Source organism: Pezoporus occidentalis, unplaced genomic scaffold (assembly GCF_034315485.1).
Source record: "Pezoporus occidentalis ecotype Australia unplaced genomic scaffold, CSIRO_AGI_Poc_V1 ctg65, whole genome shotgun sequence".
NCBI classification, from domain to species: domain Eukaryota; kingdom Metazoa; phylum Chordata; class Aves; order Psittaciformes; family Psittacidae; genus Pezoporus; species Pezoporus occidentalis.
Window position 1 is genome coordinate 1,114,007 of NW_026915998.1, and position 15,847 is coordinate 1,129,853.

The window sequence follows — 15,847 nt, forward strand, 5'->3', positions numbered from 1 at the left end:
AGAACATGCACAGGGTCTCTTGGTCCTGTCAGCAGCCTTCCTTACATAGGAATAAATTGTAATGGCCTCCATATATAGAACTGAAGCAGTTCAAATCAGTAAGAAGCAAAGGCTTTTTGGTAGGTCACTACACAGCCCACAGAAGTCAATGCTGAACGGTAGTGGTGATGGCCAAGGGTGTCACCAGGAGGGCTGGCAGCTGGCCCAGTCCTTTGCAGGCCAGACAGAGCAAAGAGAAGCATCAGGTTTAATTCCCCAAACACCAACATGTCTCCAGGAAAATGCACTTGGGCAGAAGCATGAAGACATAGCACGGACCTCATTGGCCCTATTTTGTCTATGGGGAAGAGTAACTGCAGAGATAGGTCAGCCCACCCTTACTGACTCTGATGATACTTGCCTCTGTCTTGCTAGCATGAAGATAAAGGTGACCAGGGACCCATGGCTGAAGGCTGCCCTCAGCCTCATGCTCCTACCTGGGACAACATGGTTAAAGATGACAGGATGCTCATCCACTGCAAAGTGGGGTCAGCCAGGGACATAACACTGGGAAATTTGTACTCCACAGAATAAACCACGTAGTAAGGAAAGAAACAATACAAATGTCTGAAACAAATGTCTTATCTCAGCAAAAGCAGGGGTGAGTAAAAGCCTGCAGGGGGCTGTAAGCAAGACCTTTGGATCAGATCCTTATCTAGCTGTGCCTATGTGTCAAAAGCTATTTGTCTAATGCAGCTTTGCTTGGCTATTTGCTTGCTTGCAGAAGTGCTCTCCCTGTCTTACTCGTAAAACTGAAATAACTCAGTCCATGTAACAGATCTGACCACCTCAGTTACACTCCCAGTGACTTCTGCAGAGTGACGATCAAAAAGGCATCACATTTACACAGGAAACAAGGTTATCTGCTGCTTTCCATGAAAGCATCCAGCCTTTCCTTCCTGTCCTGGGGTGCTGAGGCATCTTTTCACGGGGTTTGGCTTATTCCTGCTGCTGCTGCTCAAATCCCCTGGGACTGCCAGCATTTTCTGTACAGCCAGTTCCCAAGTTGCTGCTCTGTGAGCCACAGTGATTAATCGCTACCTTCTCTCTAGTGTGATAGTACATCAGTGTCTACAATTGCATGTCCTCCAGCCAGACCAGAGAGAAGTCAGCAAATCTGTAAACACAGATATGCATGTGTTATGGCTTCCAGCTGTGCCCTCTCTCCTTTCTCCCCCCCCCAGATTGGATATTTTAGCATAGCGGAGCAAGAAGTCCTAAAGAATTTCAGGGTCTCTCTCAAGAGACAACAAAAGCACTCACACATGGTAAGAGAGATCAGCATGGTCTACAATTACATGTGCTTAATTTCTTAGCCCAGATGAAGTGAGATGATGCCTGTCAAATCCCTCAAAGAGACAGCCTGCTTCCCTGGCTCTCTTTCTCAGCACGGCCATGGGAGAGCTGATGCAATGAAGAGGTTTATTCCCTGTCTCACACAGCATGCCGCATACATCCCTTTCTAACGCTGCTGCATCCAGAGTCCTCTGCAGAAACTAGATGCAGGACCATGAAATGACCCAATTATCACTTGAGCATGGCTTGTCTAAGATTTATGGCACACTGTAATGCCTAGATGGATGTCTAATTCCTAGGTGAGCCCTGAGGCAGAAGTCGCCTGAGGCACAAACTCCTTGAGGGAAGATCAGCTTAGTTCATGGGATTAAAAAAAACCCTAAACTGTCTCTAAATGCACTGTACATGTGCTCTGAGCCAGGTCTGAGCTCTCTCCATGCCTATGTACCACGTTGGCTATGGACTCGGGATCAAGGCATAATTACTGCTGAAAGCAGAGGAGTCGGGCACACCTTGTTCCTCCTTGCTTCCAAGGGAGCATTGTCTCATATTTATCAAGAGTAGGGGATGCAGGTTAGAGCTCTGGTCAGCAAAACAGCCTAAGAGAGATGCTGCTTTAACAGTAGTGGACCCAACAAACCCTGCTTTCCCACAGATCAACTTTTCCTGCCTGTTTTGCCGATGCCTAACACCGCTTCATCCCATCCAGTTACCTCTCTCTACTTTGGGTCTTTTTCCACTCAGCTGCATAATTCCTCAAATCTTGCAGGGACTTAAAATCTCTGAGATACATTTCTGTCAGGTTGTGTTCAGATCAGACAACAAGCTCAAAAGCTTTTGGAAGACAAAAGGCAGAAGGAAAGATATGATAAGCCTTACTTCATTAGGAGCCCAGGCAAAAAAAAAAACACCTTACTGCACGACTCAAAAGAGCTATGCATTTGGCTCATGTAGTTTAATTTAGCTTTCCCTCATTGCCACGTGCAGGCATGCATATGCATGTATTCTTATTACTGCATTAAGTGACAGAGAACACACATCCAGAGGTTAGAATCAGGATGTGGTGCAATTGTAAAGTCCAAGCAGAACAGGAGAGTCGGATAGAAGAGAGTCAGAAGGAGCAATTGTTGGAGGGTTTGCAGTCATGAAGGCTTTACACACACCCCTCATTCTCACACATACAGACTACAAACAGAGACTACAAATTACTTGTGCTATTTTTACTACAGACAGAAAAGACAGAATGAACAAAGCTACTGTAGTTACTATTTTAAGGACTTAGGACACCCTCAGATGCCATGAAGACAGAGGAGGAATATATATGTATGAGCATACTTTCAGAGATTCTACAGAGCTTTGAGACCCTGTGGTAATGGGAGAGAGATGCAACATGTTTGTTATATATTATAAATACAATGAGAAAATGTGTGAATATGAATTAGCATGCATAATTTAACATATTCGGTATTAAAGCTGTCCTTGGTGGCTATGCCAGAAGCACTGAGGAAAGGGAATCCCTGCTGCTCCCAGTGGACAGGGGAAGAGCATTTAGACAACGCCGTGTTGCTGGCAGATACACAGGGCTGTGGCCTTAATGAAATCAAAGCCAGGGGAATTTTGCTGAGCACAGTCCTGCAGGGTGTTTGTATGGCTATACACATGGTAGGGAGCAATGAGATGAGGGCAAAAATGCCAGACTGGTACTTCAGCATCAGGCAAACCTCTCCATGTTCCCTACAAAACACCCATGTTTTGTGCTGGACCTACCTTCCTGACCTCACCTGCAGTTCATTTCTCTCTTTAGGGGTCAGTGAAGATGTTCCTATTGACCGCAGCAAGGGATTTTGGTGCACAGCACCCTCAGAGAAAGACTGCAGCAGGTCTTGTCCTCCAGCACTGTGACTGACCATGCACATATACAAAAGAGAGAAGGCACCAGAACAGAGCAGCCATCAGACTGCTGCTTTTGCTGTATCCCTTCATGTGTGTGTAACGCAAACCGAGAGTCAGTCATTCAGCCAGGCTTAACCAGAACCTGCATGGACATGGTCCACCTCTAACGCTTCTCCATGAGGGAGGCTGCAGACTGGCCCCAGCAGGTTATTGCTTACTCCATTTCCTAAAAACACTGAACCTTTTGTTATCTCATTCTCAGCAAGCCTTTCTTTAACAGAAACCATCACCTCCCAACAGGCTACGTGTGCTTGAAAAAGAGCTGCAGAAACTTCAGATCAGTGACAGTAAAATCCTTAGCATTTACAAAGCAATTACTGAGCTCTGTAATTCATCACAGATCAAGGCATATCCCCAGGAAAAAGATAAGCACAAGGATGCAATACAGAACTGTAATTGCCAACCTGTTAGTCATTGATACATGGAAAACATCTGGAAAGATTGGAAAGCCAGGAAGCAAGCAAGGAAATGCAAGAAAAATCAAATGAAAGACACTGCATTGCATCAACTTTATGTCATTGTGGAAGGAGAAAGAATAAACAAGATGTCTCAATCAAATGCATGAAGTTTGCAGGCTGAGCTCCGAGCTCCAACACATCACTGATGTTAATCTGCGCTATGGCAATGAGCATGCAATGTGTTTCTGCTGTGCCTGAGTTTCCCCATCTGCCTTTTAGCCTTAGCACTGCCTTCCCATGCCTCTGGCTATATCTTATGTTCCAGGCTGCTCTGCAGGCTGAGGAATGCTAGACCACATGATGGACTGTAGTGTGCAAAAGAGAAAAAAAGCGGTGACTAGGGTTTGCATTAGAGTTGCAAGGAAGGGTCCCTTTAATTCACAAGCCTGTCCCTTGAGGCTAATGCCAGGTACTGAGACAAAGATACAAGAAAACCATAGCAGGGAGCAACGCAGTAATTTTCACTTTGGTTCCCTTATTCGTTAGCTCCTGGCTGGCATTTCCTTCAGTGAGAGAACTTAATCAGCTCCTGTGACAGTGTTCCTCCTGTGACTCTGCTGGCATCCTTCACCACCACCACCCCCAGGGCAACGCAGACAAATGCATTCCCTTCCTTACATACCACAAGGTGGTCCTTGCTTGTGTGAGTGCTGTGCGCAGAGCCAAGGTCCTCACTGAGCTGTCTCTTCCCCATCATACACAGGTCACTGGGCTGCACGGCCACTACTCATTTACTTCTCAGCAATGCCAATACATCATACAAATCAACATGTTTAATTTTCATGGCCATGCGCTGGTCAATTTAGCACTTCCTCTGGTGCTGAAGTCCTGCTGTACAGCACAAGAACTCCTCACCACTGGCTCACCCAGCTCTTTGTGCTCCCTTTGCTACCAATACACCGAGAAACTCATTAGACAGCATGGACTGCGGTCCAGCTCTGCCGTGCAGAAATAATCCCTCCTGTGCTTGTTGTCCCAGACTTGCAAGGGTAAATGGAGACTCTCCAAAGCATAGGATAAATCCCTGTACACACATCATGCCCCTCCATCGCATCCCTTCTCACCTGGCTTCCCTGTGCCTCCCAGGGAAGTCCCTGGCTGGCAAATGGGAACAGCAAACCCTGTGAGCAGCAGGGTGATCCACCCACAGCGAGATGGGCTTATTTGTGTACTGCAGCTGTTGTTTTATCCCCAGGTGAGCAAAACCCTTTTAGAGGAAATTCCATTATGGCTCTAAACCTTCCCCTCCCCAGCACCGTTCAGGCACAAGCATCATCTGTCCTGTGGACAGAAAAGCTTTTTATCACAGTTACTCACAAAAATCCAAGCACCAATGTCACATTTTCTCTTCTGCCCACTACATGACTTATGATACACTGTGTAACATCCCAGGGACAAGAGGAGGGCAGGTGTCTCCAGATGTAATTTTTAATTTCCTTTGCTGGGGAGAATGTTTTCTTGTTTTAGCGACGTGTGTTCAAAGCGTTCCAGTTCCCATAGCAACTCCCTGCTTCCACTGGAGATGTCATTTTTTGTGCCATCCTTTCAGAATTAGACATCTCCCAGCAGAAGTTTTGAAGAAATGTCTCTCTTAAATATATATTTATTAGAGACAGTGCCTGCGAGTGTGCTTTATTGACACGTTTCTTAGGTGACTCAGCCTACAGAGGAGAAAGCTGTCTTCAGGAATATGCTGCCTGCCAATCTGCCTTTTCGCAGCTTCTGTTTTCAATCAGAACTTGCCTCTCTTTTTCTGCCACATACATAATACTCAGCACCCGCTCCCCTTTTTAGTGTTCCTAATTCCTTTCTGTTCTATTCCCTTTCCCTCCCAGCCCATTGTCAGCCCAGCTCCCCAGTAATGCAGCAGGGGAATGCCCAACCAGTTCAAAACATGCTGAAAGTATCTGCACCCATTCACTGCCTGCTGGCATGGGTGCTGCATGGAGACTCCCTCTTCTCTTGCAGGCAAAGACACATTATACATTTGCATGCAGAGAATTGTCAGAAATACTGCAAAATAGAGACCACTATGAGAGCCTCTCAGCCTCCAAAGGCAGCATCAAGAGCATTTGCACTGTCTCTGCCCCCAGCTGCTTTCCATGTACCATATGCTTATAGCCCACTGGGCCACCACATGCCCTCTAAGAAAGGGCGAGAACTTCAGAGCATTGATCCTGCTCCCCAGTGCAGAAGCCTGTGCATGGGGCTCCCACACTGGCTGCAGGAAGGACTTGTGCCCCAGGTCTTGTTTATCTGGTGCCACTTGGGCACCGCTGTTGCAGTGGTTCACAGAGTTGTGGTACCTTTCTTGGCTCCATGGGTGTGGAGCTGAGGGAGGCCGAGATGGACCTGCCTCACACTCTGCCTCCCCTATGGTACCAAGGCACACCATCCACCTCCCTTCACTCCTGCACAGTCCTCACCTCAGCATCACACCCCAAACCCCTACATCTCTGGCTCAGAACACCCCTGCAGAGAAAGTGACACGTAACATCCCATCCACAGCAGCTCCTAAAGAGTTTTTGCAAGACCCCCAAGGACAGTTTCTGTTCAGGCTGTGCAGGCAGCCCCCAGCCCCGCTGCCTTCTAGGAGCACAGAATTCCTCCTCACCACAGGGATTTCCACGCTCCCCTGCTCAGCGGGTTCCTCAGCACCCATGACCCTCACTTGCACCGCACTCAGCATCTCCCACCCAAGCTCCTGACAGCTAATTGGAAAGAGGCAGCGCCAGCCATGGCAGGTGTCCCAGTGGGAAAGCATCCTAGAGCTCTTTAATAGAGCTGTAACATTACAGCCTCAAATTGCCTTCCTTCAGGAGACAAATCCAGGTAAATTGGTAGGAGCTGAGCGGATCCACAGGCTGACAGAGCTAATCCCAGGCATGTTTAAATTCAAAGGCCCAGGGAGCCTCACTCAAACCCGACATGATCGCTGAAGCTCACTGCTGTGCTTAATTCTCAGGTGCAGCCTGCTCCGAGGGGTGTGGAAAGCAGAGGAAAAGGCAGAGCACTGAGAGCAAAAGCCACACACCAGGCTCAAGGGCAGGACGTCAGCCCTCAGCTAACCCATGCACCAGCACAACAGCAGCACAACAGCAGCTCCTGCTCACCCCATCTTGGAAACGGCATGGACAAACGTTGCTGTTCTCTCTCGGAGAACGTTTAGAAACATTTTCTTAGCACAGCCTCCAGCAGGGACACAGAGGCTCAGGGGACACTTCTTGCTGACTCCAGACTTCACAATAATTGTACCATCCCAGCAGCCATTAATCAAACGTCTTCCACTTGCATTTTTATTGAAAATCAATTTAATAAAGTAGGTGGGAGTCCACATGCTTCCATAATATCAGATAAATATTCATGGGAGCTTGTGCTGCTTTAGCTAAATGAGTTTTTTAAATTTAACTGGTGCAATTTCCTTGTTCCTTAATATATAGCTTGGCTTGCCCTTGTTCAGGAACAGAGAAGAGGTGGGATTCAGCCCCACACTGGCCCACCCTCAGGCACAGCAAGGAACAATCCTTTGCTATCAAGCCAGCACTGCACGGCAAGGATACTGTCACCTGTAATTGGAAATGCGCTGGTCTGCTGGGATCAGCATCACTGGATGTGAATCCCCAGAGCAGAGGCTGGATGCAGAATGGCCATTTGGAGCAGAAATCTCATTCTCAGTCACTAAGAGTGTGGCCATCATTTCTATCTCCACTGGTGTGCCATTCAATTTCTGCTTTTCCCTTCCTGTTTTGCTCCAACAGCAAGAGCTAATGAAAGCCATCAGAAAACGCATTCCCCTACTGCTTGCTGAAGGGGGTTAAAAGGCTTCCAGCTACTAAAATACACAACGCACCAGCAAAGAAACCGGAACACAACTCCACAAAGCTTCAGATTTTGTGGGGCACGTGAGTCCTAGGAGCAGGGATGAGCACCAAGCTCATCCTCACTGAGACAACCTCCACCCACAGCCGTGGCCATGAGCATCTGCCCTGTGGCTGGCACGTTAACCCCTTGTTCCCAAAGGAGGCTGCAGAGCAGAGCAGTCACGGATGCTCCTCAATGCAATCTTCATTCTCGCAGGCAGTTATTAGAGTCCAGACTGAAGAAAGGCAAAATCTGACACATTGATCAAATTTAGTAGAGAGGCAGGATTCAGACAGTCCTTATCAGTGAGAGATTTCACAGCGCCTAACAGCCTCTTTGTTAACTGGAGCAGTGAGGAGCTGCAGCTTCCAAGAGCGGCAATGCAGGCCAATTCAAGCACTGCCAGGACTCTTGTCACATTATCCTGGTGATACCCTTCTCATGAAAGGCAGTGCTTTAGAAATCAAGCGCATCATCATTCTGCCTTTGTTATTAACGCAAACTGACTTGTTTTCATCCTTACAGCCTCGACCTAATTCCCCGTGAACACGCTCCCTACAGCTGCTCAGATCTCTGGACAGGATTTGCTTTCCCTGTGCTTTAATGACATGATGGTTGTGACTAGCCCTGCGGGCATGCACAGATAGCCTGAGCCCAGGAATAGGGTGCAAACAGCCTCCCCCCCCCCCCACCGTGCATTCCTGCTCACGAACTACTGAGGGTGATGTTTCCTACTCTTGCAGCTCCAGGGTATATGAAGACTACTGGAGTTCATGAGGTGCCACCATAATCATTTCCCCTTCATTCCCAGCAGCTGCCAATGCAGCAGAGGTGGGCAATGCCCACTTTCTGATGCTGTGAGATAGTCCAAGTCACTCAGTTCCTCCCAAAACACAGCATCAGCTGCAGGGATAGTTTTGAAAGCCTCTGAGCTTACCGATTTCCCTCCTATGAAGAGAGCAGTCCTGCTTCTGAGAGATCATCCTTGCTGGAGACAAACTGCCTGTCACAAACAGCATTAAATACAGGGTATCATATTCGATGGATAATGGTATGCTTTTATGTTTTTCTCTCTTGGATGCAGGTCACACAACTAATGTCATCTCCGAATGCTGAAATCCTAGATGTGAAAAGGTAAAGCTTAATTGCCTTGAACAGCAACCCTTGTATTGACTCCAGCATAAGGCCCATAAATATTAATACAGCTATATTTAGCCCCTTTCAATTATACATACAAAATTAAGCATCTTTCTGGGAACAAATCAGTCTAGATAGGGTTTGGGCTTTTCTCATTTTCACTTTTTAATGCATCCTGCATCAAAATAGTAATAATTTTAATAGAGCTAAGGCTTAAAAAAATAAAATCAAAACACCAAAAAGATGCAGTGGATGGAGGGAGCCTTAAAGATGCTTTCATCTGGCTCAACCAACTTGCAAGTATTCAGAGGCACTTGCATACCCCACCCCTTCCCCACCTGACTCCACTCTTGCTCTATTCAGTCTCTTTTCTGTCTAGCAGCAAACTGAGACCCACTGAAGGTGTATACACAGAGAGGGGCACACAGGGGAACCAGCCTGAAAGAGGACCTCCGGGTCTCAACATCACTTCTGGGAGAGGGATGCTCAAGGAGGATTCCTTCCCAGCCTGAGAGCAGAGGTCCCATCTTCAGCATGGCCGTGCCCACACAATGCCTTCTGCAGTTAAAGATCTTCTCTTCTGTATAAAAATCACATCCACTTCCCTGATTTGCAAATTAATTATACATCGCTTTCCTTGCCGAAGTGGACTTAATGGTATTAATGTTACATGACAAAGAGAAACTATCAGAAAGCTTCTCTCATAATGATGGCTAGATTGATCAGGAAAGAAGAAAGGGGATTTCATCCTTTTGTTCTTTAACCCTTCCCCACACAAGCAAATGGGGCCCTTTTCTAGGAAAAGGCTTTCTCTAATTCTCAGGCAAGCCCAGGTTCATCTCTCCAAAGGGAAGAGCATTAATCTTTCAAGCATAAAAACCTCTAATTCAATTCCCACATGACCCTTTACAGAAAACACAACTTGTGGAAAGAAGTCTGATCTTCATTTTTTTGCAAGACAGGGGCTTTAACTGGCTAAAGTGACATTCACAGCTCTCCAGGAGACATGTCTTCAGGTGCATAACAGGAATGCAGGGCTGCGGGAATCTGATGTATCCTATATGGATACAAACAGCTTGCTTGACCAGAATCCAGATAGGTGCAGTAAGCCTTGTGCAGAGCCTCTGCCACCTTCCCTTTTGCAAATTGCTGCATCAGTTTTTGTTTGTTGGTTTGGGGATTTTTTTATGGTCATCAAATCCTTTCCTTGAAGTTTCTTGTATCAGAACTGACCCTTCCAAAAACGAGGCATCTGAAACAACTTTTGCAATGTTGAAAATAGTGTCCTGAGTTTTCAGACATGATTTTACTCCAGTCATGAATCATTCTGTCTAAGTCAGTCTGAACTTTGTCATCAACAGGATTTTCCAGCAGGTTTGGGGGGGAAGCAAAATAAATCATATGCTTTTTCTATGCCAGTTGCTTTCACCACACTTTGGTTTGAATGATGTTCTTTGAGAAGGTAAAGTGAATGGGGAGTCCTTTTCTCACACTGCATAGTGCAGATTACAAACTTTCTCTATGCTTAAAATTGCCAGCACTCCACAAAAACTTTATTTTTTAATGAACATTAAAACTCTGCCTTGGAGGGACAAACACCTAAAGCTGCAGGTTGTGTGTACAGACAAAGCAATCATGACATGAAATTCCTGCCCCACTTCAGTGGGAGTTTTGCCATTTACTGCAATAGGGTGGGAATTTCACTCTGACTTTTAACAGCACTTGGTTAAGGCACGCTGCATGATTTAGCCTCATAATCCTGCAGCATCTCACTCCTCAAAGCCCCATGCATCTCTCAGAGCCTCATGAGCACTCCAATATTTTTATTTAATCAAACAATAACCTTTAAATAAATGAAACGGCATTAACAAGCTAACAGGTCTGAATCAGCAGCATTAATCCCTCTACCACAGGGGGCCCAGGTAGATGTGATTTGATTGCTTCTTCCAGATGGAACAGGGCTAAAATTCACCACCAACATGATCAATGACTTTACCTCATCAGACATAATCAGTGCCTCTGTATAGGCACATGAACTGATGAAAACATTTTATCCTCTAGCACAATGAATAAAATAACTGCTGTTTCCTCAATATTTGGAGGGCTGTTTTAGCACCAGCTTCCCAGAATAAAGCAACTAATGTTAGTTTTAAGCTCTATAATATATAACAATAATAATACTAAAAATCTTATTTCACAATCCAGAAAGACAAGCTATAAATCCTTTACATGGGACTAAATGAATGGAAATTCTAATGAGTAGCTGCTGTGGTCCAGCAGATCAATAAAGACATCCTTACAAGAAGTTTATAGCCATCTCTAACATCATCTACTAATGTTCTTAAAACCATCTAACACATGTTCAACATGCTTAAACATCAGCTCCCTGCTTCCAAAGTTGTTATAAACAAATAACATCATCTCACCTCTGACAGCTTCCCCTTGGGCAGCGATCACCTGCCTAACAGTCACACTGATTCACTGCAGGTCCTATCTACCATTCAAGCTGTGGGATGTTACTCCAATACAAAAAATTCCTCCAAATGGATTCACTTTCCTAGAAAAAAAAATAAAATCTCATCCTTTGGGAAAAGCCTTACTCCTTGCCTACATGTGTGGATATGCAGACTCCTCATTGGAAACTTATACAGCGAGCGAAGACACCATCCTAAAAAAGGCATCCAAAGGAACACCTTCCCCTCCACAACCTTGGCAGCCTGGGGACTTGGTTGCAGCCCCTCTGAAGAGCACAGCCTCATTGCTGGTGACTGGCAACATGACTGGCCCATGTAAAGGGTGGTTGGGCAGGGACCCATGGTGATGGCCCACTCCTTCCCATGGCACTGCAGGGGAACAGGCAGCCCCCAGAGGACCTGGTGCTGACCTGAAGCCCAGGCACCGTTTCACACCAAAAGCTATGATTCTCTTTTCACAATGGGTTTCTGACCCCTCCGGAGTGTTTGTGATATCCCAAAAGCTTTGATACAGGCTTGTTGCCCTAAGCAAATTCATAACTTATTTAAGAGAAAACTTTCACCCTTAGGCATAGCTGTCAAGCTCGTACTCCTCAGATGCCTTCTGATGTGTGCATGCCTTTTCACACAGTTTCCTCTCCCTGTACACCGTGGGTTTAAACAGCAGCACAACTGGGATTCCTGAGGAAAGGAGGAGAGCAGTGGGGCTGTGCAAATCCATGGCAAAGCTGCCTTTGGAGAGTTGCACCCAAGGGGAAAACAACCTTTAATTTGTTCATAGATATTAACTTCAGAAGTTCGATGAGACAGAGCAGGGTCCCTGTTGCCCAGAAAGGTAAATAGAAGACAGTGCTGCTCAGGCAATGCTTAAGCTTCAAATTAAAACTCATCAAGGAACCTCAGGTTTTTGTCTTTGTCTGAGATAAGACATGGATTTTGTTTTTTCTAAAAAAGGATCAAATTCCTCCCTGGAGTAATCAATACAAGGCATGAAGTCAGATCAGAGGGAAGAGATGAGAAGTCAGGAGAGGTGGAACATTAAGATAGAAAGAGAATAAACACAGTCCTGAAACCCTGGAAATCACAACGCACCCCAAAGGACCACTGGGTTTGTTATCTAACGTTTCTCTTGCATTAACAGCAGACGTAGGTGAGGTACATGACAAACTGCAGGCAGCTTCATCAGGCACAGGTGACAAAGCTGCAGAAGAGCTCAAGACCAGATCGATTCCTGGTGACAATGCTGCAGCAGGGAGCAGGACACATTGCAGGACTCTGCCACCACTGCTCAGGTGTCCCCACAGCAACAGGTAGCACCTGATGTTCTGCTGAGTGACCACCTGCCTCCACTGAGCACCCAAAAGCTGGGCTGCTGCATGTTGTGGCTTTACATGCACTCAAAGGGCTTGTGAGGGCCCCTACCTCAGGGCTTTGCAACCTATCTGCAGAAGAAAAGGACAATTTCAAGATTTTGTCCAGATTTTAGCTCTTCAATCCGAAGAATTTAACAATTTCTACCACTATTACAGGTTACTCTCACTGCAGTCAGATTTCTCCTTGCCAGACAGGTAAGTTCTCACTGTTTCAGCTTGAAGAGCAATGTACTTTCGAGAGAAGGCAGCTCTATAATTTAATTATTCCAACTATTTCAGCCCCTCTGCCTTCATGTTCACATGATAACAGCCAAGCCCTTACCTGCAGGAGGTCAGGACAAAGTGATAGATGCATTGAAGTGTGATACATCAAGCACCTCACAGGAACATCTCAACCTAAAGGGAACTGCTCTGAACCTAAATCCAAAACCTCCTGGCCATCAGCCTTTGCATTAATGATATACACATGGCAAGACAGGGATACAGATGTTTCTCACTTGCTCAGAAGCCATCCTACCAAACTACACCATCATTAAAAAAGCAGGAAGAAACACTGCGCCACAGAAAGAAGAGAGGGAAAACTCCAGCCAAGGAATGCTCACAAAAGAATAAAAGGAATACATCAGCAGGATAAATATTAACAGGTGGCAGCAGATCAAAACCATTAGCAGGGCAAAGCTGACATAGTGAGGCCAGATGAAAGGCACCATAGGTCCATGCTGGGCACCCCTGATTTGAGTCTTATTGCGAGCAGAGTCTGACTGCACCAAAATATGCTTGACCCCAGTGTGGGCAGGGAGATGCTGACACTAAGCCACAAAGAGCAGCCCAGTGGAGATGAGGAAGAGGAGGAAGCCACCAGCTTGGATTGCTTTTACTTTCTGGATATGCCAGTTGCGAAGATACAAACAGCAACTTCCCCTCTGCCTGCATAGGACCCTCTTAGTGCCAACCCTGAGAACAAGGATCAGGCACCATGCCCTGTCCCCAAGGAAGAATAAACCAAAGGGGCCAAGTGCCTTATTCTGCCTAGGAAATTGCATTGCTTTAATTCAGCTGACTCTGTTTGCTGGTCCCAGTAAACCCCATGCTCTGAAAACTTCAGTAGGCTCCTAACCCACAATTGTCCAGAAGCACATCATGCAGTCAGACCAGCAGGATGCTCACCAGCCCTAAGTGGGGTCGAGTCAGCCTTTTAGGGACTCCAGAGACATGTGGTAGAAGCTTCAAGGAAATACTGTGAATAGTAAGCAAAGCGATGCTGCATCCAGGAGGGATAACACCGATTGATCCTCGCCTAGCAGCTTAACATGGTACAAATTGCTTTTTAATTGGAGTCAGAGAAACTGGCTTATCTAGAAAGTTCACAACCCATCTTTTAGAAAACTGAGCTGCCTCCTTTCTCCTCCTCTTCCCTGGTGAACAATCTTTTCCTCCTCAGCATCCCCCTGGAAAAGGCCAACAGCTTTCTGGAGCACAGGTCTCTCCAAACACCCAACACAGACACCTTGTCCATCACTGCTCCAGATGCCTTCTGGGTTCCTCATTCTTAAGCTAAAAAGCACCTCAGACACACCCTATCTCCCAAGATGCAGACAGTCTCTGGCTGAACAGGAAGAAATCCCTATCCTATTCTTCAAACAGCTACAGAAAGGCCCTGTGTGCCTCCTCCCTGAGCAGCAAGGTGCTCCCAGTTGCTTTGTATTGCCAAAGTGTGTTAAATGGATTCTCGAGGCTGTAAGGAATGAAAAGGCTGGGGCAAGCCTGGAAACCTCCTTGCTTTTCCCTCCCCAGGCACTCACGAGGTGGTTATGTTTGGGTTGCAGCCCAATGGACCCAGACTTCATCAGATAGGAAATAAGGCTGCGGGAGGTACAGCTGCACAGGGACCATCACTGAACCTCAGACAACCCAGCCACCCACCCCTCTTGTGTGCTGGGCATCACTGTGCCTGTGTGAGGATTGCAGAACTCCACTCACTCTTCAGAGTAAGCAGCACAAGGATACACAAGGTATTTTTGTGCATCAGTCGTTCTTGGAGGATCACTCAGCTCCATCACTCACATCCCACTCCTTGAACATCCCTTCTTTTTGGGTATACGATGTCTCTCTCTCTGTCAGCCAGTTTTCTCTCTTTCTCCTGGCCATATCTCCCCTCTCTCCTACTTCTGCAAGCAAGACAAGCTCCAGGTTCAAAACTGAGTGAGGCCTCTCCGCACACCAGCTCTGTAGGAAGCCCCAGCAAAGAGAATTTGAGAGCTATAAATAGATGCCCCTAATCACAGCCCCTGCAGGGCTGGGCAGAGGATCTGTGCAATTGCAGAGCTCCAGATCAGGAGTGGAGGCCAGTGCTGTCCGTAAAAGCTCTCTCAATAGGAGATTTTCTTATCTTACAAAGTTGGCCACGACAACAGATGTCTCCATCCCCTCGGGGTCCATTTCTGTTCCTCTTCTGACTTAATAACCAATCTGTCTTGTGTTTCCCTAAGGGAAACATGGGTTATCTGCTGATGGTTCTCTGAGTTCTATAACATGTTTATGCAGCTACCCCTTCCCTAAGGCCAGACTCTATTTTAGTGGTATGGGCCAAACAAAAGACTAACTTCTGTCCGTAAACCCAAGCCATTCCTAGCTCACCTGGCAGAGACAGGGAGAAGCCTCCTGCCAACCACGGAAGACTTCTATGGCACCAATGGTATTGTACTATGTGGCACACCCGCAGAATGAGGGGTCTGACAGCCACCTTCCCCATTCCCCCCACCTTTCCTTTTCTAAGCTATGGAGTATGCTCACAAACCTCTACTTGCCATCAAGACTACAAGGACTCCTTGCTGGAGAGCCCTGGGAGGCAGAAGCAGCAGCAAGGCACAGGAATACCCTTGCCTGGGACCTGGCTCTGCAGCACTGGGCGCTCCTGAGCAGCCTCGTCACCGGTTTGCTTCAGTTTGTGTCTGCAGCATCCTTGTAAGAAGAGGAGCTCTGGCATGGGAGCTATTAGAGTGGGTGGCAGCAGATGGTGAAAGCAGAGGGGATAAGAAAATAAATACAAAGAGGCTATCTTGAGGGGAGAAGTCACCACATCAACACTCTGTTGCGTACACAGTCTCTTTTCTCAAAGCCTAAACAAACACTGCTCTGTTCCCAGTACACAAGGAAATGGCTCTGCCAAGTGCTGGGGACAGGCACCCGGGCACACACAGCCTGAGAGGTGGTGCAGCCCTCCATACCCCAACCCAGTGTTTTAGGGGGACCTGTC

The 15,847-nt window shown here is 46.8% G+C and overlaps 1 protein-coding gene across 5 annotated transcripts in view; it reads right to left on the bottom strand.

The window, feature by feature from the left end:
• Nucleotides 1-15,847, bottom strand: part of GABRA3 (gamma-aminobutyric acid type A receptor subunit alpha3) — an 87,846-nt gene that overhangs the window by 32,807 nt on the left and 39,192 nt on the right. Inside the window, exon 1 of one of the 5 annotated variants that reach the window (XM_062640438.1) lies at nucleotides 5,064-5,191. The exons of the other annotated variants lie outside the window; for them this stretch is intronic. The gene's annotated coding sequence lies outside the window, so the exon portion shown is untranslated. Of the gene's footprint in view, nucleotides 1-5,063; nucleotides 5,192-15,847 lie in introns of those variants that run through there. 5 annotated transcript variants of the gene reach the window in all.